Source organism: Perognathus longimembris, chromosome 8 (assembly GCF_023159225.1).
Source record: "Perognathus longimembris pacificus isolate PPM17 chromosome 8, ASM2315922v1, whole genome shotgun sequence".
Classification (NCBI taxonomy): domain Eukaryota; kingdom Metazoa; phylum Chordata; class Mammalia; order Rodentia; family Heteromyidae; genus Perognathus; species Perognathus longimembris.
Window position 1 is genome coordinate 8,445,724 of NC_063168.1, and position 12,500 is coordinate 8,458,223.

The window sequence follows — 12,500 nt, forward strand, 5'->3', positions numbered from 1 at the left end:
TGCCTGTCATACCATATCTAGTTAGCCCCATGTAGGTACTTCCCTTTGGAAAGGAGGAAAAGGAGGAAGGCGTCCAAAAGTACCTTGCCGATTCCCCGTGGGTGAGCTCTCCCTTCTGAAATAAGGAGAAGCCAGGAGACTATGGAAGTCATTTCGGTATCATGGATGCAGGCTAGCCCACCAAGGAATCAGAATCATTTCAGCATTAGGCTTTCCTCTGGGAAACCATATGGGAAAGTGTTTGGAGAAGAAACATCTGGATGCACGCGCTCGCTCCTGGGTTTTCGCCTCCTGTACGTTTGTTTGCCAACGGGGCAGCCAATGCTGGAGGATGGACCATGGCGATTCCCTCTGGACCCCACCCCCACCCCCACCCCCCACGCCGTGGGGTGTGCAAGGAGAATTCTGAGAATGCCACCGGCTGGGGGCTGGCCGCAGGTCCGGTTTCCTCCCCTCCCCTTCGGAAGGCGCCGGGTCGGGGAGGAGGAGGATGGAGTGAAAACGTGTCTGGTTGGGAAAGTAAATAGAAGCAAGGCAAATAAATAAAAATGCCCACCAGCAATTACAGGGAGGAAGTGACATTTTTATGTAAGTGACTTTTCTGATGGACACCAGGCCTGCTCGGCTGCGAGTGCCGTGGGAATGCTTCCGGGAGGGGGGCAGTCGCCAAACAGCCGGGGCGCCTTGATAAGAAAATCAAACAGAACCGAGGATGCCAAGCCCGCCCGGCCCCCCCTCCGGGGCTGGAAGTTGTGGCCAGCGAGCATCTCCCCCTCGGGTCTTGGTCTTCATCCGCAGTGACACCCCCCCCCCCTACCTGGCGCCGGGCGGTTCCAGGTGGGGACCCTTCCTCCGCTGGGCGCGCGCGCAGCCCCCTTCCCCGCCCCGGCTCCCCGCCAGGTGCAGCCTCCCGGAGCCCCGTGCCCGTCCCGCACGCGCGCGCCTTCCGGAGCCGGGCCCCGGGCGCCCCCAGGTGGGTCTGGGCCCCCGCCCCGCGCGCGCTGGGCCTGGGCCGGCCCCTGGGCGGCGTCAAGGCGCGGCCGGGGAGGAGCGCGGAGGAGGAGGCTGGGCGCGGAGGAGGCGGGCGCTGCGCGCCGGGGGAGGGTCGCCGCCGCTCCGCCGCTCCGCCGCCGCCGCCGCCGCCGGGATCGTCAGGCCGGAGCTGCGCGGCCGTGCGGGCGGCGGGAGGCGAGCCGGGCTCGGCGGCCGGGAGGCTCTGGGCACCTGGACCGGCGGGGTCCGCCGGGGCCGGCATCGTGCGCCCGGCGGCGGGAGGAAGGAGCGGCGCAGACAAAGAGCGGCGCCTGGCCGGGCGCGGTGCGGCCGCCGCCCCGGGACCCGCGCCGCTGCCCTCCGGCCTCGGCGGTGCGGCCCTCGGCGAGGTGAGCGCGGCCGCGCCGGCGCCGGGTGGGGGCTGCAAACTTGGGGCCGGTCGGTGGAGTTGGGAGCGCGGCGGCGGGGCTCGCGGGCCGGGGCGCGCCGGGAGCCGGGCTTGTGGGGTGGGTGGCGGGCTGGCAGGGGGGGGAGGGCCGGGAGAGCGAGTCCCCTCCGCCTCCCTCCCCCACGCCCTCGGCCCCGCCGCGGCCTGGGCGTCCCCCGCGGCTGACCGTCCGGGCTCCTGCACCCCGCACACCTTCCTGCCCGCGCGCCCGGATCCCCAACACCCCCCCCCCTCCCTCCCAACCCGGGCCCGCGTGGGGGCGGGGCGCCCTGCCAGGGCGGGGGCCGGGGCGCGAGGCGTCCGGAGCCCCCGAACCCCGCGCACTGCGCACACACACACACACACCCCGGGCGGGCGGGCGGGCGGGTGCCGGGCCTCGTGGGACCGCGCGGTGCCGGGGGCGCCGGGCCGTGTGTGCCGGGGAAGGGTGAGCCGCGCGGATCGGCGGGCCGCAGGACGCCGGGACGCGCGGGAGGCCGCCCTGGGCCGGGAGAACTTACTGTGTGGGCATCCGAACTATCCGCGGTGCCGCACGAAGCTGCTGTCACCGCGCCGGAGGAAGTCCTGGCCTCGGCCAAGGGCGCTTTTGTGCCGGCTTCAGCCCCGGCGCCCGGCCCCGGATCCCCGGCACGCGGCGCAGCCACCTGAACCAAAGTTTCTCCCGGTCGCGCGGCCCCTCGTCGGTGTATTCGGGGCGACTGAACCACCCTAGTGGCTCGGGGAGAATTGGAGGAGCCACTTGGAAGGCACCGGCGCTTGTCAACTCCCTTCAGTTGCTGTGGCATTGTGTGCACGGGGTTTAACATTTGCAAAACGCTCGGGTTGGTGGACAATAACGAACGACTCTCCCTCCCGGAAGGTCTGCGTGCCTGGTTGAGCCGCTGGCTGGCTAATGGACACCTGATTTAAATGACTGTTGCAAATAGCTTTGGAGACAAAGCAGGGACCCTGAGTGGAGCTGGCTTGTGGCCTTGGGCCCTGGAGGTTGCCGTGTCCCTTTATTTGGCTTGATTTATTTTCCCGGTGGGTTTGAGGCTCATTCTGCCCGCTGTGTATCTGTGTTAGGGGAATAGCCACCCCACCCCCTTAACCCAGTGTGGGCTGGAGGGGCCCTGGCGGCTGCTTACTTTGACCCAAAGAGAAAAGGAACCCCGGAGGCCAGTGGGCGTGGCTTGCCCGGGACCCACGCGTGGGGGGAAGTCCTCCCCCTGAGCAGCCTATCCCAGGCCCTTCTGGAGGGATCTATTTGGTGTAGAGGTGAAATTCGAGGCGTGTCCCACGCCAGGGTTTGTTTTTTTTTTTTTGGGGGGGGTACAGTTACCCACCCGTGTGTTTTAAAAGTAACTGAAAGGGAAAAATTAACCTGGATTACTTTTAAGTTATGCTCCTGAGCACTCCCCTTGATTCACTTACCAAGTGCTTGTAGATGAAAACGAATGAATGAATAACAGGGTTTTCAAGCATGTGTTTGAAGCTCACTCTTTTGTGCAACTAAAAACTAAAAATAAAATATGCACAAAAATAGATATGAAGCCAGAAAAAAAAAAAAAGAGAGAGGGAATGCACGTGAGGAACCAGAAAGTGTACTTCTCTCAGTCAGAGGCCCTGGGTTTTAGACGTTTGGAGTAGGGTTTTCCTAAGATTTGGTATTGATTCAATTTGTGAGAATGTGGCCACTAAGGAAAATTCTACCTTAAGGTCACTCTCCTCCTAGTAGTAGGTAGATGTCAGTTTGAAGAAAGAGGCCTGCCCTTTGTCTGGTGGCTACCTGAGGCTGAAATTGAGACCCTCAGCAGCGGGAAGCTGTGGAGATTCTGGCTGCTCTCCTGTGCGCTGAGCTTAGCTGCGGCCTCCACCATGGGGCTGAATGGTGGCCCATAAGGTGGAACTGAATGGTGAATTGCCAGCTGAGAATGAATTGGCTACTCCATGCCCCTTGCCCAGTGGTGGAAACAGTGATCCTATGAAAGTGGGCGGAGCCTGCGAAAGACCTTTTTCAAGTTGCTGAGGTCGGTTTCCAGGCTTTTGAGTTTTGCTCTCTTACATGCCTGTGTCATATTCCCAACCTCTGTCATTTACATTGGTGGTTACAGAACTTTGTCAACACATAGTAGATCCTAAATAAGCAGCCAGGGAAAGGCGATGCCACCCATATTAAATACACCGGAAGTCCCCCTTGCATGGACACAGACTGGATAACCCTTTAAGATGCCCCCAAGACTCCCAGCGTGCACAGAATGACTTAGAGTCCTTTACTTGATCACTCGCATTAGCTTAATTCGTCCTGGCAACATCGGAGTGCATTGCTCTATGGGATACAAATCTCCTAACTGCTCAGACTGGCTAGCAGTGTGCCCCCAAGGTGACAAGACAGATGCAGATGGCTTTCTGACATTAAAAAGTGAGGCTTCATAAGCGAAGAGCTCAGGGTTTCATTGCTAGAGCTGCAGGGGTGAGTGATGTTTGGGAAAACTAGTAAGCTAACTTTTCTCACAAATGAACTGGAAACTCCCAACAACTCCCCCCAGAGGCTTAGGAAATGAGTTTTCCTATCCAGAGGGACTGCAAATGGAACTTCTAAAATGTTTCTCTTTCCTAAAATGAGGGATGGAAATACTTCACAGCATGTTTTCAAAGTGCCTAAACTAAAAATTGATATCATTTTTGTAGCTAAAATGCATGAATTAAGGCAGCTGAGAAGGAGGTCAAACAGCCTTTCAACATTTACCAAAACTATGCAGCTACAGTGGGAAATAATTTGTCATTTTTTCAGGCCATTGGGGTAGTGTAATTTAAAGGATTAGACTTTTTCTGCATGATACTTTGAACAATCCCAGAGTATCTTTGTCTGTCCAGTTGGTATAAACACAGAGCCAGGATGAGCTATGCTTTCCTCCTACCTTAAGACTTTGAGAGGCCATGGTAATGAAAAAAGTTCTTTGGTTGGCATGTAGTGTCATGGTTGGGGTCACAGTATCTTGAGCAGCCTCTGTGTTCGCTCTTACTTTGCTCAAGTCCTTGGTGTCTCAGGTACTCATGCTTCCCAGTGCCCTTTCTTCCCACATCTTCCCAACTCTCTTCAGAGTTAGTTTTGTTTTTTTTTAACCTCCATAGTATTTTCTTTGTGTCTTTCACTTGGTATTTGTGACGTTCTTCCCTGTGTTTTGACTTCATCTTTTCTTTAATAGACCCCAAGCCACTTTACACACTGTATGCCTACTTCATGTACAACATATACTTGGTGACTGCAGAAATACTGAGTTGGAGCTGTAGTATTGGGGTGCTGGGTTCTCATGGAGGTGTTAGCTATAAGGGAACTCCAGAATCCTTGTCCCTTTGCCACTTCTTGGATTGCCTGGTCCCTAGGATACCCAGGTAGTGGGATAATTGGTATAGGGATACATTTGGTAACTTCTCTGCCAAAAAGATAACTTCTCATTTTCAAGTTGTATGTATAAAACAGAATCACAAAACTCATTTGTTCCTTTCATCTACACCTGACCCACAGAGTGTGGGTAATTTTATATAAGCTTCCCCCTCCTTTTGCACATGTATATTTTAACCTCCACAAACCAACCAAACCCAATTTCTTAACCAGCTGACGTGCTGACAAGATTCATCAGTAGATAAGTGTCAATGGCATTTCAAACTGGAAGTTGAAAAGGTATTGATGTTGCTGCTCTCCATTACTTAGGGTCACCCCACTTCTTTCTACTATTAGTATTTTTAAGGAAAGAAACCTCAAGCTCACTGAGAAATTAAATATGAGTTCAGGATGTCTGATCTAAACATCTGAAATGCCCCTAAATTAAAGCCTTCTGAATACCTACATGGTACCCCAAGTGGAGAATTCTTAACCTGGTGTGACAGGTTGGAATCCAACTGCAGGGGCACGTAAAACACTATATAAAGTCACTGCGAGGTTGACTGTATAAGGTAAAAAAGAAGCAAGTAAATTTAGCTTGGGTCCAAAGTGTATTTAGACTTGAGTCTTTTCTTAAAAGTACTAACAGATATGAATGAAGAAAGAAGTGGACTGACTGAGAGCAAATATTATACAAGCTGGCTAAGCAGTGCTTTGCCTGGGTTTCCAGTGCATATATATCTTGTTCTCTAAGTAAAAAAAAAAAACACACACACACACACACACACACAAATTTCCAAAATTTGAGAAAAGTTCGGAATCTGAAACACTTTTGCACCCCCCTCTCCTTTTTTTTGGTTGTGGGGCTTGAACTGTGGGCCTGGACGCTGTCCCTGAGCTCTTCAGCTCTACCACTTGAGCCACAACAGCACTTCTGGTTTTCTGGTGGTTAACTGCAGACTTTCTTGCCCAAGGTTGCTTTGAACCGAGATCCTCAGGTCTCAGTCTCCTGAGTAGCCAGGTGCCCAGCTCCTCCTCTCCTCCCCTTTTTGGTATGCTGGTACTGGGTTTGAATTTAGGGCCTCAAGCTGTTACTTAGCGTCTTCACTCAAGACTGGTGCTTTACCACTTGAGCCATACCTTTACTTGGGTTGTTGTTTTGTTTTGCTGGTTAATTGAAGGTAAGAGTCTCATGGATTTTCCTGCTCTGGCTGGCTTCGAGCTGCGATTCCCAGATCTCAGCCTCTTGAGTAGCTGTGATTATAGGCATGAGTCACCAGTGCCTATCTTAAGACAATTTTGGAAGAGTGGATGCTTTTACCGGCCAGTTAATTGTTAATGTAGGCCTAAGATGCAATAACGAGAGAAGAGTAATGCACAGTAATGATGGTATGGTAATTTGTAGCTTATAGAGTTCTCACATGTGCCATCTGAGTTAGTGTTCTGAGTAGCGTGGCAGAATTGGCTCTCATCCATAATTTTATGTGAGGAGGCATAGAGCTAACTTAAGCAGGCAGTAGATAAGACGCCAGCTTCACTGGGCGAAGGTGTTTTCATCAGAGGCCTACATGGAGCAGAATGTCCTGGGCCTTTGAATGTGTGCCACGCCACCCTGTGCCTGTGTGTGCCAGCGTTGATAGGAGTGGTCCCTGGATGGAAGCTGATTCCTGGGAGATGAGCTGTGTGAGGGCAGACAGGAGCAATGTCAAGTATCCTTGTGTCCCTGTTAGGGACCCCAGTTGGTCTGGAAAGCCACCTCCCACTCGGGAGTGTTTATTCCTGCTTAATAATGTGTGTGTTAGTCTGCTTGGGCTTCCGGGAAAGAATCCCACAGACTAGGAGGTGGAAGCAGCAGAATTTGCCTTCCCATGATTGTATGGCTGGAAGTCCCAGATCAACGTGCTGGCGGGGTTGGTGTCTGGGAGGCCACCTCCTGGCTCACCTGAATACGTGCCCTTCCATGACCTTCTCTGCAAACACAGCAATGTCCGACCCCCGTGTCTCTTCTTCCCATAAGGACGCCAGTCCTGTTGGATCAGGGCTCCGTCCTTATTACTTAATTTCCTCATTAAATGCCCTGCCTCCAAATATCCACGGTGGGCTGTGCATCACAGGATATTCAACCAACTACAGATAAAATATTTGGAAAAAAAAAAAAAACCAAAACCTGTATCTCCACCCAGTACCAGATAGAGGGCCTTTAGAGAGGTGCAGGTGGTGTAATTTTTCTTAAACAATACAGTAACATTGTATTAGATATAAGATATTTTGAAATGATTTGGAGTGACCCAGGAGTATGTGCTGTGTGTAGGCGATAAGCAAATGTGATGTCATTTTATATAAGGGAACTGAGCTTGTGAAGACCCAAGGGGCCTGGAACTAATCTTCCACCAAACCAAGGGACCATTGCATTATCACCTGGCGGAGTAAGGCTTGAACAGGAGTAAAGGGGGTTGTTGTGCCTTTAAATGTGACTCCTCAAACAGGGCTGATCCTAGAATGTGCCATTCCTCCCACCAGCCCAGATCTGGAGTCTGTTTATTCAGGGCCACCTGCCAGTGATGGTTTCAGAACAGTCAGAGGCACGCGGGGACTGTCAGCTCCGTAAGTGGTAGTCAGAGATCCCCATAATAGGCAAGAAGCCTTGGTGCTGGCCTCCCAAAGGCTGGTCAGGTTTTAAGCAGAATGATTCGAGAGAAGCTTGCCTCGTTCCATTTACAGGTGCTTCCTTCCTTCCTCTCCACGTGTGTGGATTCCCCTGGGAGGTTTGGTCTGTTCGTTGTCCATTTTTCTTTAGGGGAACCATGATAAAATGCCAGAAACATCCGAGATGTTGGGTTTTGTGTAGGAAGGAAGGCAATTCCCCTGCCCTGGATGAGGCCTGGGTGGAGAGGTTGTCTGGCCTGGGCTGCCACCCCTGTGGCAGAGCCTGGTGAGCTAGTCCCCTTGCTGGTGTGTCTGTGTGGTGGTGGTAGTGAGGGGCTGAGCCCCGTGGACATGTTTCTGATGTTCTTGTTGGAGATGACATGGGAAATATGCCAGCTCTACAGCTCCAGATAGGTCTGTCCTTCCTTCCCTCCCTTCCTCCTTCCTGCCTGTATTCACACGAATTGTCACTGGTTGTTTGCTTCTTTGCACCAGTTCTGGGACTTGAACTCATGCCTAGGTGCTGTACTTGAGCTTTTTTGTTTTTGTTTTTGTTTTTTTTTTGCTCAAGGATAGCTCTCTATCACTTGAGCTCTATTTCCAACTTTTTGGTGGTTAATCGGAGTTAAGAGTTTTCTGGATTTTCCTTCCCTGGCTGGCTGCAAACCCAGAGATCTTTATATCTCAGCTTCCTGAGTAACTAGGATTACAGGCTTGAGCCACCAGTGCCTGGCTGTCACTGGCCACTTTTAAAACTAAGTGTCCCAAACTGTCCAGTTGTCATCGATTCGTCCATTCATTCTTGGATTCCCCTATTTCCCCAATCCAGTTTACAACCCCAATTGATTCTCCCTCCCACGGATCTCTTGCAGCTGAACCTTTCTGTGCTCACTTCTTTTTCTTTTCCACTTGGGCATCAAAACAGCATTCCCACCACTCCAGCCAGACTGATGCTTGTTGCATTCTTACATTCAGCTCTGCTCACCTTTTGTGCTCGGTGACTTTTGATTGTTCTCCGTTCCTTGTCCCAAGTACCCAAAAGGTGTGTACCTGTCGCGTTCACCCCTTCCCACTATTCCCAGAAAATGTCCTAATAAAACCTGCCCTCCACCCGAGTTGTTTGCTAACAGTGACACCAAAACAACAAAGTTGGTAATCTGTTGGCTTCTGTCTGTCAGGACTGGTTTAGGGTTATCCCTTGTAACAAGGGCCTAGTTGCAAGCGACTGCTTTACATAAAATTCACCCTGATCCCGGCTTTCCCTCGTGGGAGGAAAGGTTGCCCTTGGAAAATGGGCTGTATCTGCTAGGGACAGGTAGCTCCATGACAGAGGCCACCGAAAGCTATCTGTGGCAGGAACAGTGCTATCCCATTGAAATGCCATGTGAACCCAGATGTGAGCCCCAGTTGTGTGTGTGTGTGTGTGTGTGTGTGTGTGTGTGTGTGTAGGGTATCATCATGTAGCCCAGGCGGGCTTCAAACTCAAGATCCTCTTGTCTTAGTTCTGAGTGCTGAGCTTCCAGATGTAATTTAAAATATTCATGTAAGATTAAAATGTAAGGGGGCTGGGGATATGGCCTAGTGGCAAGAGTGCTTACCTTGTATACATGAAGCCCTGGGTTCGATTCCCCAGCACCACATACATAGAAAACGGCCAGAAGTGGTGCTGTGGCTCAAGTGGCAGAGTGCTAGCCTTGAGCAAAAAGAAGCCAGGGACAGTGCTCAGGCCCCGAGTCCAAGTCCAAAGCCCAGGACTGGCAAAAAAAAAAAAAAAAAAAAGTAAAAAGAAATAATTATACACACAGACAGACAGACAGACAGACACACACACATACTTTTTTTATTTTTAAAGCAGTCCTGGGATTGAACTCAAGACCTCTTGAGCTTGCTAGGCATGTACTCTACCAGTTGAATCCTGCCTACAGCCCTGTTTTACGTTGGTTATTTTTAGGGTAGGGTCTCACTTATTTCCCAGGTTGGCCTAGACTCATACCTCTTATTTGTGCTTTCCTATGTCAATAGAGATGACAAGCACTGTCACAGAGCCTGGCCATTGTGCATCCCTTTTGTAGCTGGATTAACAGGTTGACTCTACCACATCCAGCCACTGGTTGGGATGGAGTCTTAGATGGAGTCTTGAGTACTTCTTCTGGCCCTGGCTGGCCTTGAACCATGACATTCCCCCTCCCATCTTTACCTCCCAAGTAGCTTGGATTATAGGCTTGAGTTACTGAGTCTCAACTCTTTTACCTGATGTATCCATAATACTTTTCATTTCTACATGTCATGAATCTAAGACGTAATGGGAAAATGAACATTCTTTGTGTGTGTGTGAAGTCCTCAGAATCCAGTGTGTATTATATTTTTACAGTATAACCTGATTTTCTCTTGATACATAGTCTTTTCTAGTCGCTTGGCACAGGTGGCTGGAGCTACTGCACATGGAGAGTGGAGGGGCGACTCCATACTTCATGATTTCTGCCTCATTTGTTCCACATTTTCAAGTTAAGATAGCTCAAAAGACATAGTGGAAATAACAGAATAATAATAGTGGTCGTTATCATTTGTACTTTATTGGGAAAGGAATAACCTGTGGAGTTTTAAAGAATAATGTGATATATTGTACACGCAGTTGTAAAATGCTAACCATCATATTTGGTTGGAAGTGAATGCATATAATCAACATATCTTGTTTGTTGTCCAAATCTTTTTCAGGCATGTTTTAATTGTAGAGGTTAAATTGCTAGTGTAAAATAATCTTTTGGAGGAATCGGTCTGCACCCTATTTCTGATACACGTTAAGTGCTTAGTCCATAAGTGTAGTAGCTAAAAATCATGTCTTTAAAAAAAAAAAAAAACCTTAGCATTAACTTCTTCCTCACACAGAGACATGCATATACACCACATAGCAGACGCTGTAATTATGCATTTGCATGTATCCTCACTAGAACTGAGTCAGGAACTTTGTTTCTATCCTTATGGAAAGGCTAGGAAGGAATTGTGGAATTCACACGAACCTTCAAGGTTACCATCCCTTCTTAAGATGTATCCATCCAAACATCCATAAACTTTTCTGATTACATAAGATTTGGGAAAAACACTGATAGGGAATCGTGGATAAGGAGAGGAACCTGGATGTAAAGGTTCCTGCTGGGAACTTGGAATTGGCCATGTTATGGAGGAGGCCCTGGACTTTGCGTGGATGAAATGAGTAACTGCTCAGGTGGCCCTGGGTGGGTAGCCGTGAAGGGTTCCATTGACATGGCCTGTCTCATCTGGCCGCTCTGCATTATCCTGTAGGCCTAACTGACCAGCTCTCCAGTGCTTATGTGAGCACCGGCTCCCTAGAGGAAGAGTTGCACTGGCTCATTGGCGCTGCGATTTGTGGTGGGACTTGGAGATTTTGCTGTTTTAATCTGTTCTCTGGTGGTATGTGTTGGGATGGGCCTCACACTTTGAAAGGTTCCATCAGAGGAACTTGCTCCACCCTGGGGTGGGGTAGGGAAGCACTCGGTTTAGTACAGTTTGAGTATTCCTTCTTTAAAATGCTTGGGACTAGAAATGTTTCAGATGTGGGATTCTTTTCTAGAGTTTGGAGTTTTTGAAGATACATAGATAACTTGAGGATGTGAGGCGAAACTAATCAGGAGATTTATTTATGAGTTCCATATACCTGGTACACTTAGCTTAAAGGTTATTGTAAACAGTGTTTTTAGTGTGTCTGTGGCTTTTTTTTTTTTTTTTGCCAGTCCTGGGGCTTGGACTCGGCCTGAGCACTGTCCCTGGTTTCTTTTTGCTCAAGGCTAGCACTCTACCACTTGAGCCACAGCGCCACTTCCGGCCTTTTCTGTTTATGTGGTGCTGAGGAATTGAACTCAGGGCTTCATGCATGCAAGGCGAGCACTCTCCCACTAAGCCATATTCCTAGCCCCTGTGTCTGTGTTTGACTGCGTCTTTGCCCTGTAGGTACCATGTCATGGGCCTGTGTCATAAAGGACTGTGGTGGGTGCTACTCAATCTCCCCCCAAATGGAGGCTGAGCAGGATAGAGCCCGTGTCTTCTGGTACTTTTGATTGGTTTCTCACCTCTCATGGGTTGGAATTCCTCTTTCTGGCTGTATGATTTTTTTTTTTAAATGAGTTACTATTATCCATGTATAGGTGAATAGGGTATTTGTTGCCACTGTGAATGCTGCTGGTACTCTGTCCTTTTCCTTGGTGCTCTATGACATCTGTAAAGGTCTTGAAGAATTCCAAGGTGGTTATTGGCTTTGTGTCTACTTCTCATCATCTTAATCTAGATTCTTTAAGCAGCTGCTACCAGGTCCCTACGGGAACTGTGAACTTGGCTGCCATTCCAAATTAGTCTTGTATCTGCCAGGCCATCCTAAACCTACCCTTCCAGGTTTCAAAGGCTCCTGGGGTCATCTGAGGGCTGATCACCTTTCTTCCTGTGCAGATGGGCCTGAGATACAGCCAGGAGTCCTGAGGACATCCAGAGATCACTATCTGTTGCTCCAGATGTCCCACAGGCTCCATCTTGGGCAAGACCTTCCTATTTGTAGGGTTAGATTTGCCATCTCATTTCTCCCTGTGGAGAGCACGTTCAAGGATGAGTAACACAAAGAGACTTGTTTAGTTGTAATAATTCATGAGGCCAGGATGGGTGCAGCTAACTAGTGAGAGATACGTTAGCAGGCAGCAGGACCGCAGTGAAATGCCTAGAAAGGTGCCCTGTCCATCCGAAAGGACCAAGTCCACGGTGCCTCCATTGATTTTCCCTCAAGGACCTGCTTCAGTTTAATAAAATGTGAATGTTGGTTGAATATTTAAGGATGTCTGCCAGCCAACAAGTATTTAATTATGTCACTTAAGAGCTTGACTATGAAAGACAAGAGCATTTGCTGCGTTTCTCTCCTCGACAGCTGTGTTCATTTCAAGGACAATCATTTTAAAAGCTTGTATTCCTGTGTTCAAGACAAGTATGCAGAGGGGTTAGTCAAAAATGGTGGAAACTTCTCTTTCTTACCGCTCTGAGCAAGGGAACATT

The 12,500-nt window shown here is 49.9% G+C and overlaps 1 protein-coding gene across 1 annotated transcript in view; it reads left to right on the forward strand.

The window, feature by feature from the left end:
* Positions 1 to 1,110: 1,110 nt before the first annotated feature.
* Nck2 (NCK adaptor protein 2) overlaps positions 1,111 to 12,500 on the forward strand; it is a 129,703-nt gene continuing 118,313 nt past the window's right edge. The window contains exon 1 of the mRNA XM_048352480.1: positions 1,111 to 1,382. The gene's annotated coding sequence lies outside the window, so the exon portion shown is untranslated. The remainder of the gene's footprint in view (positions 1,383 to 12,500) is intronic.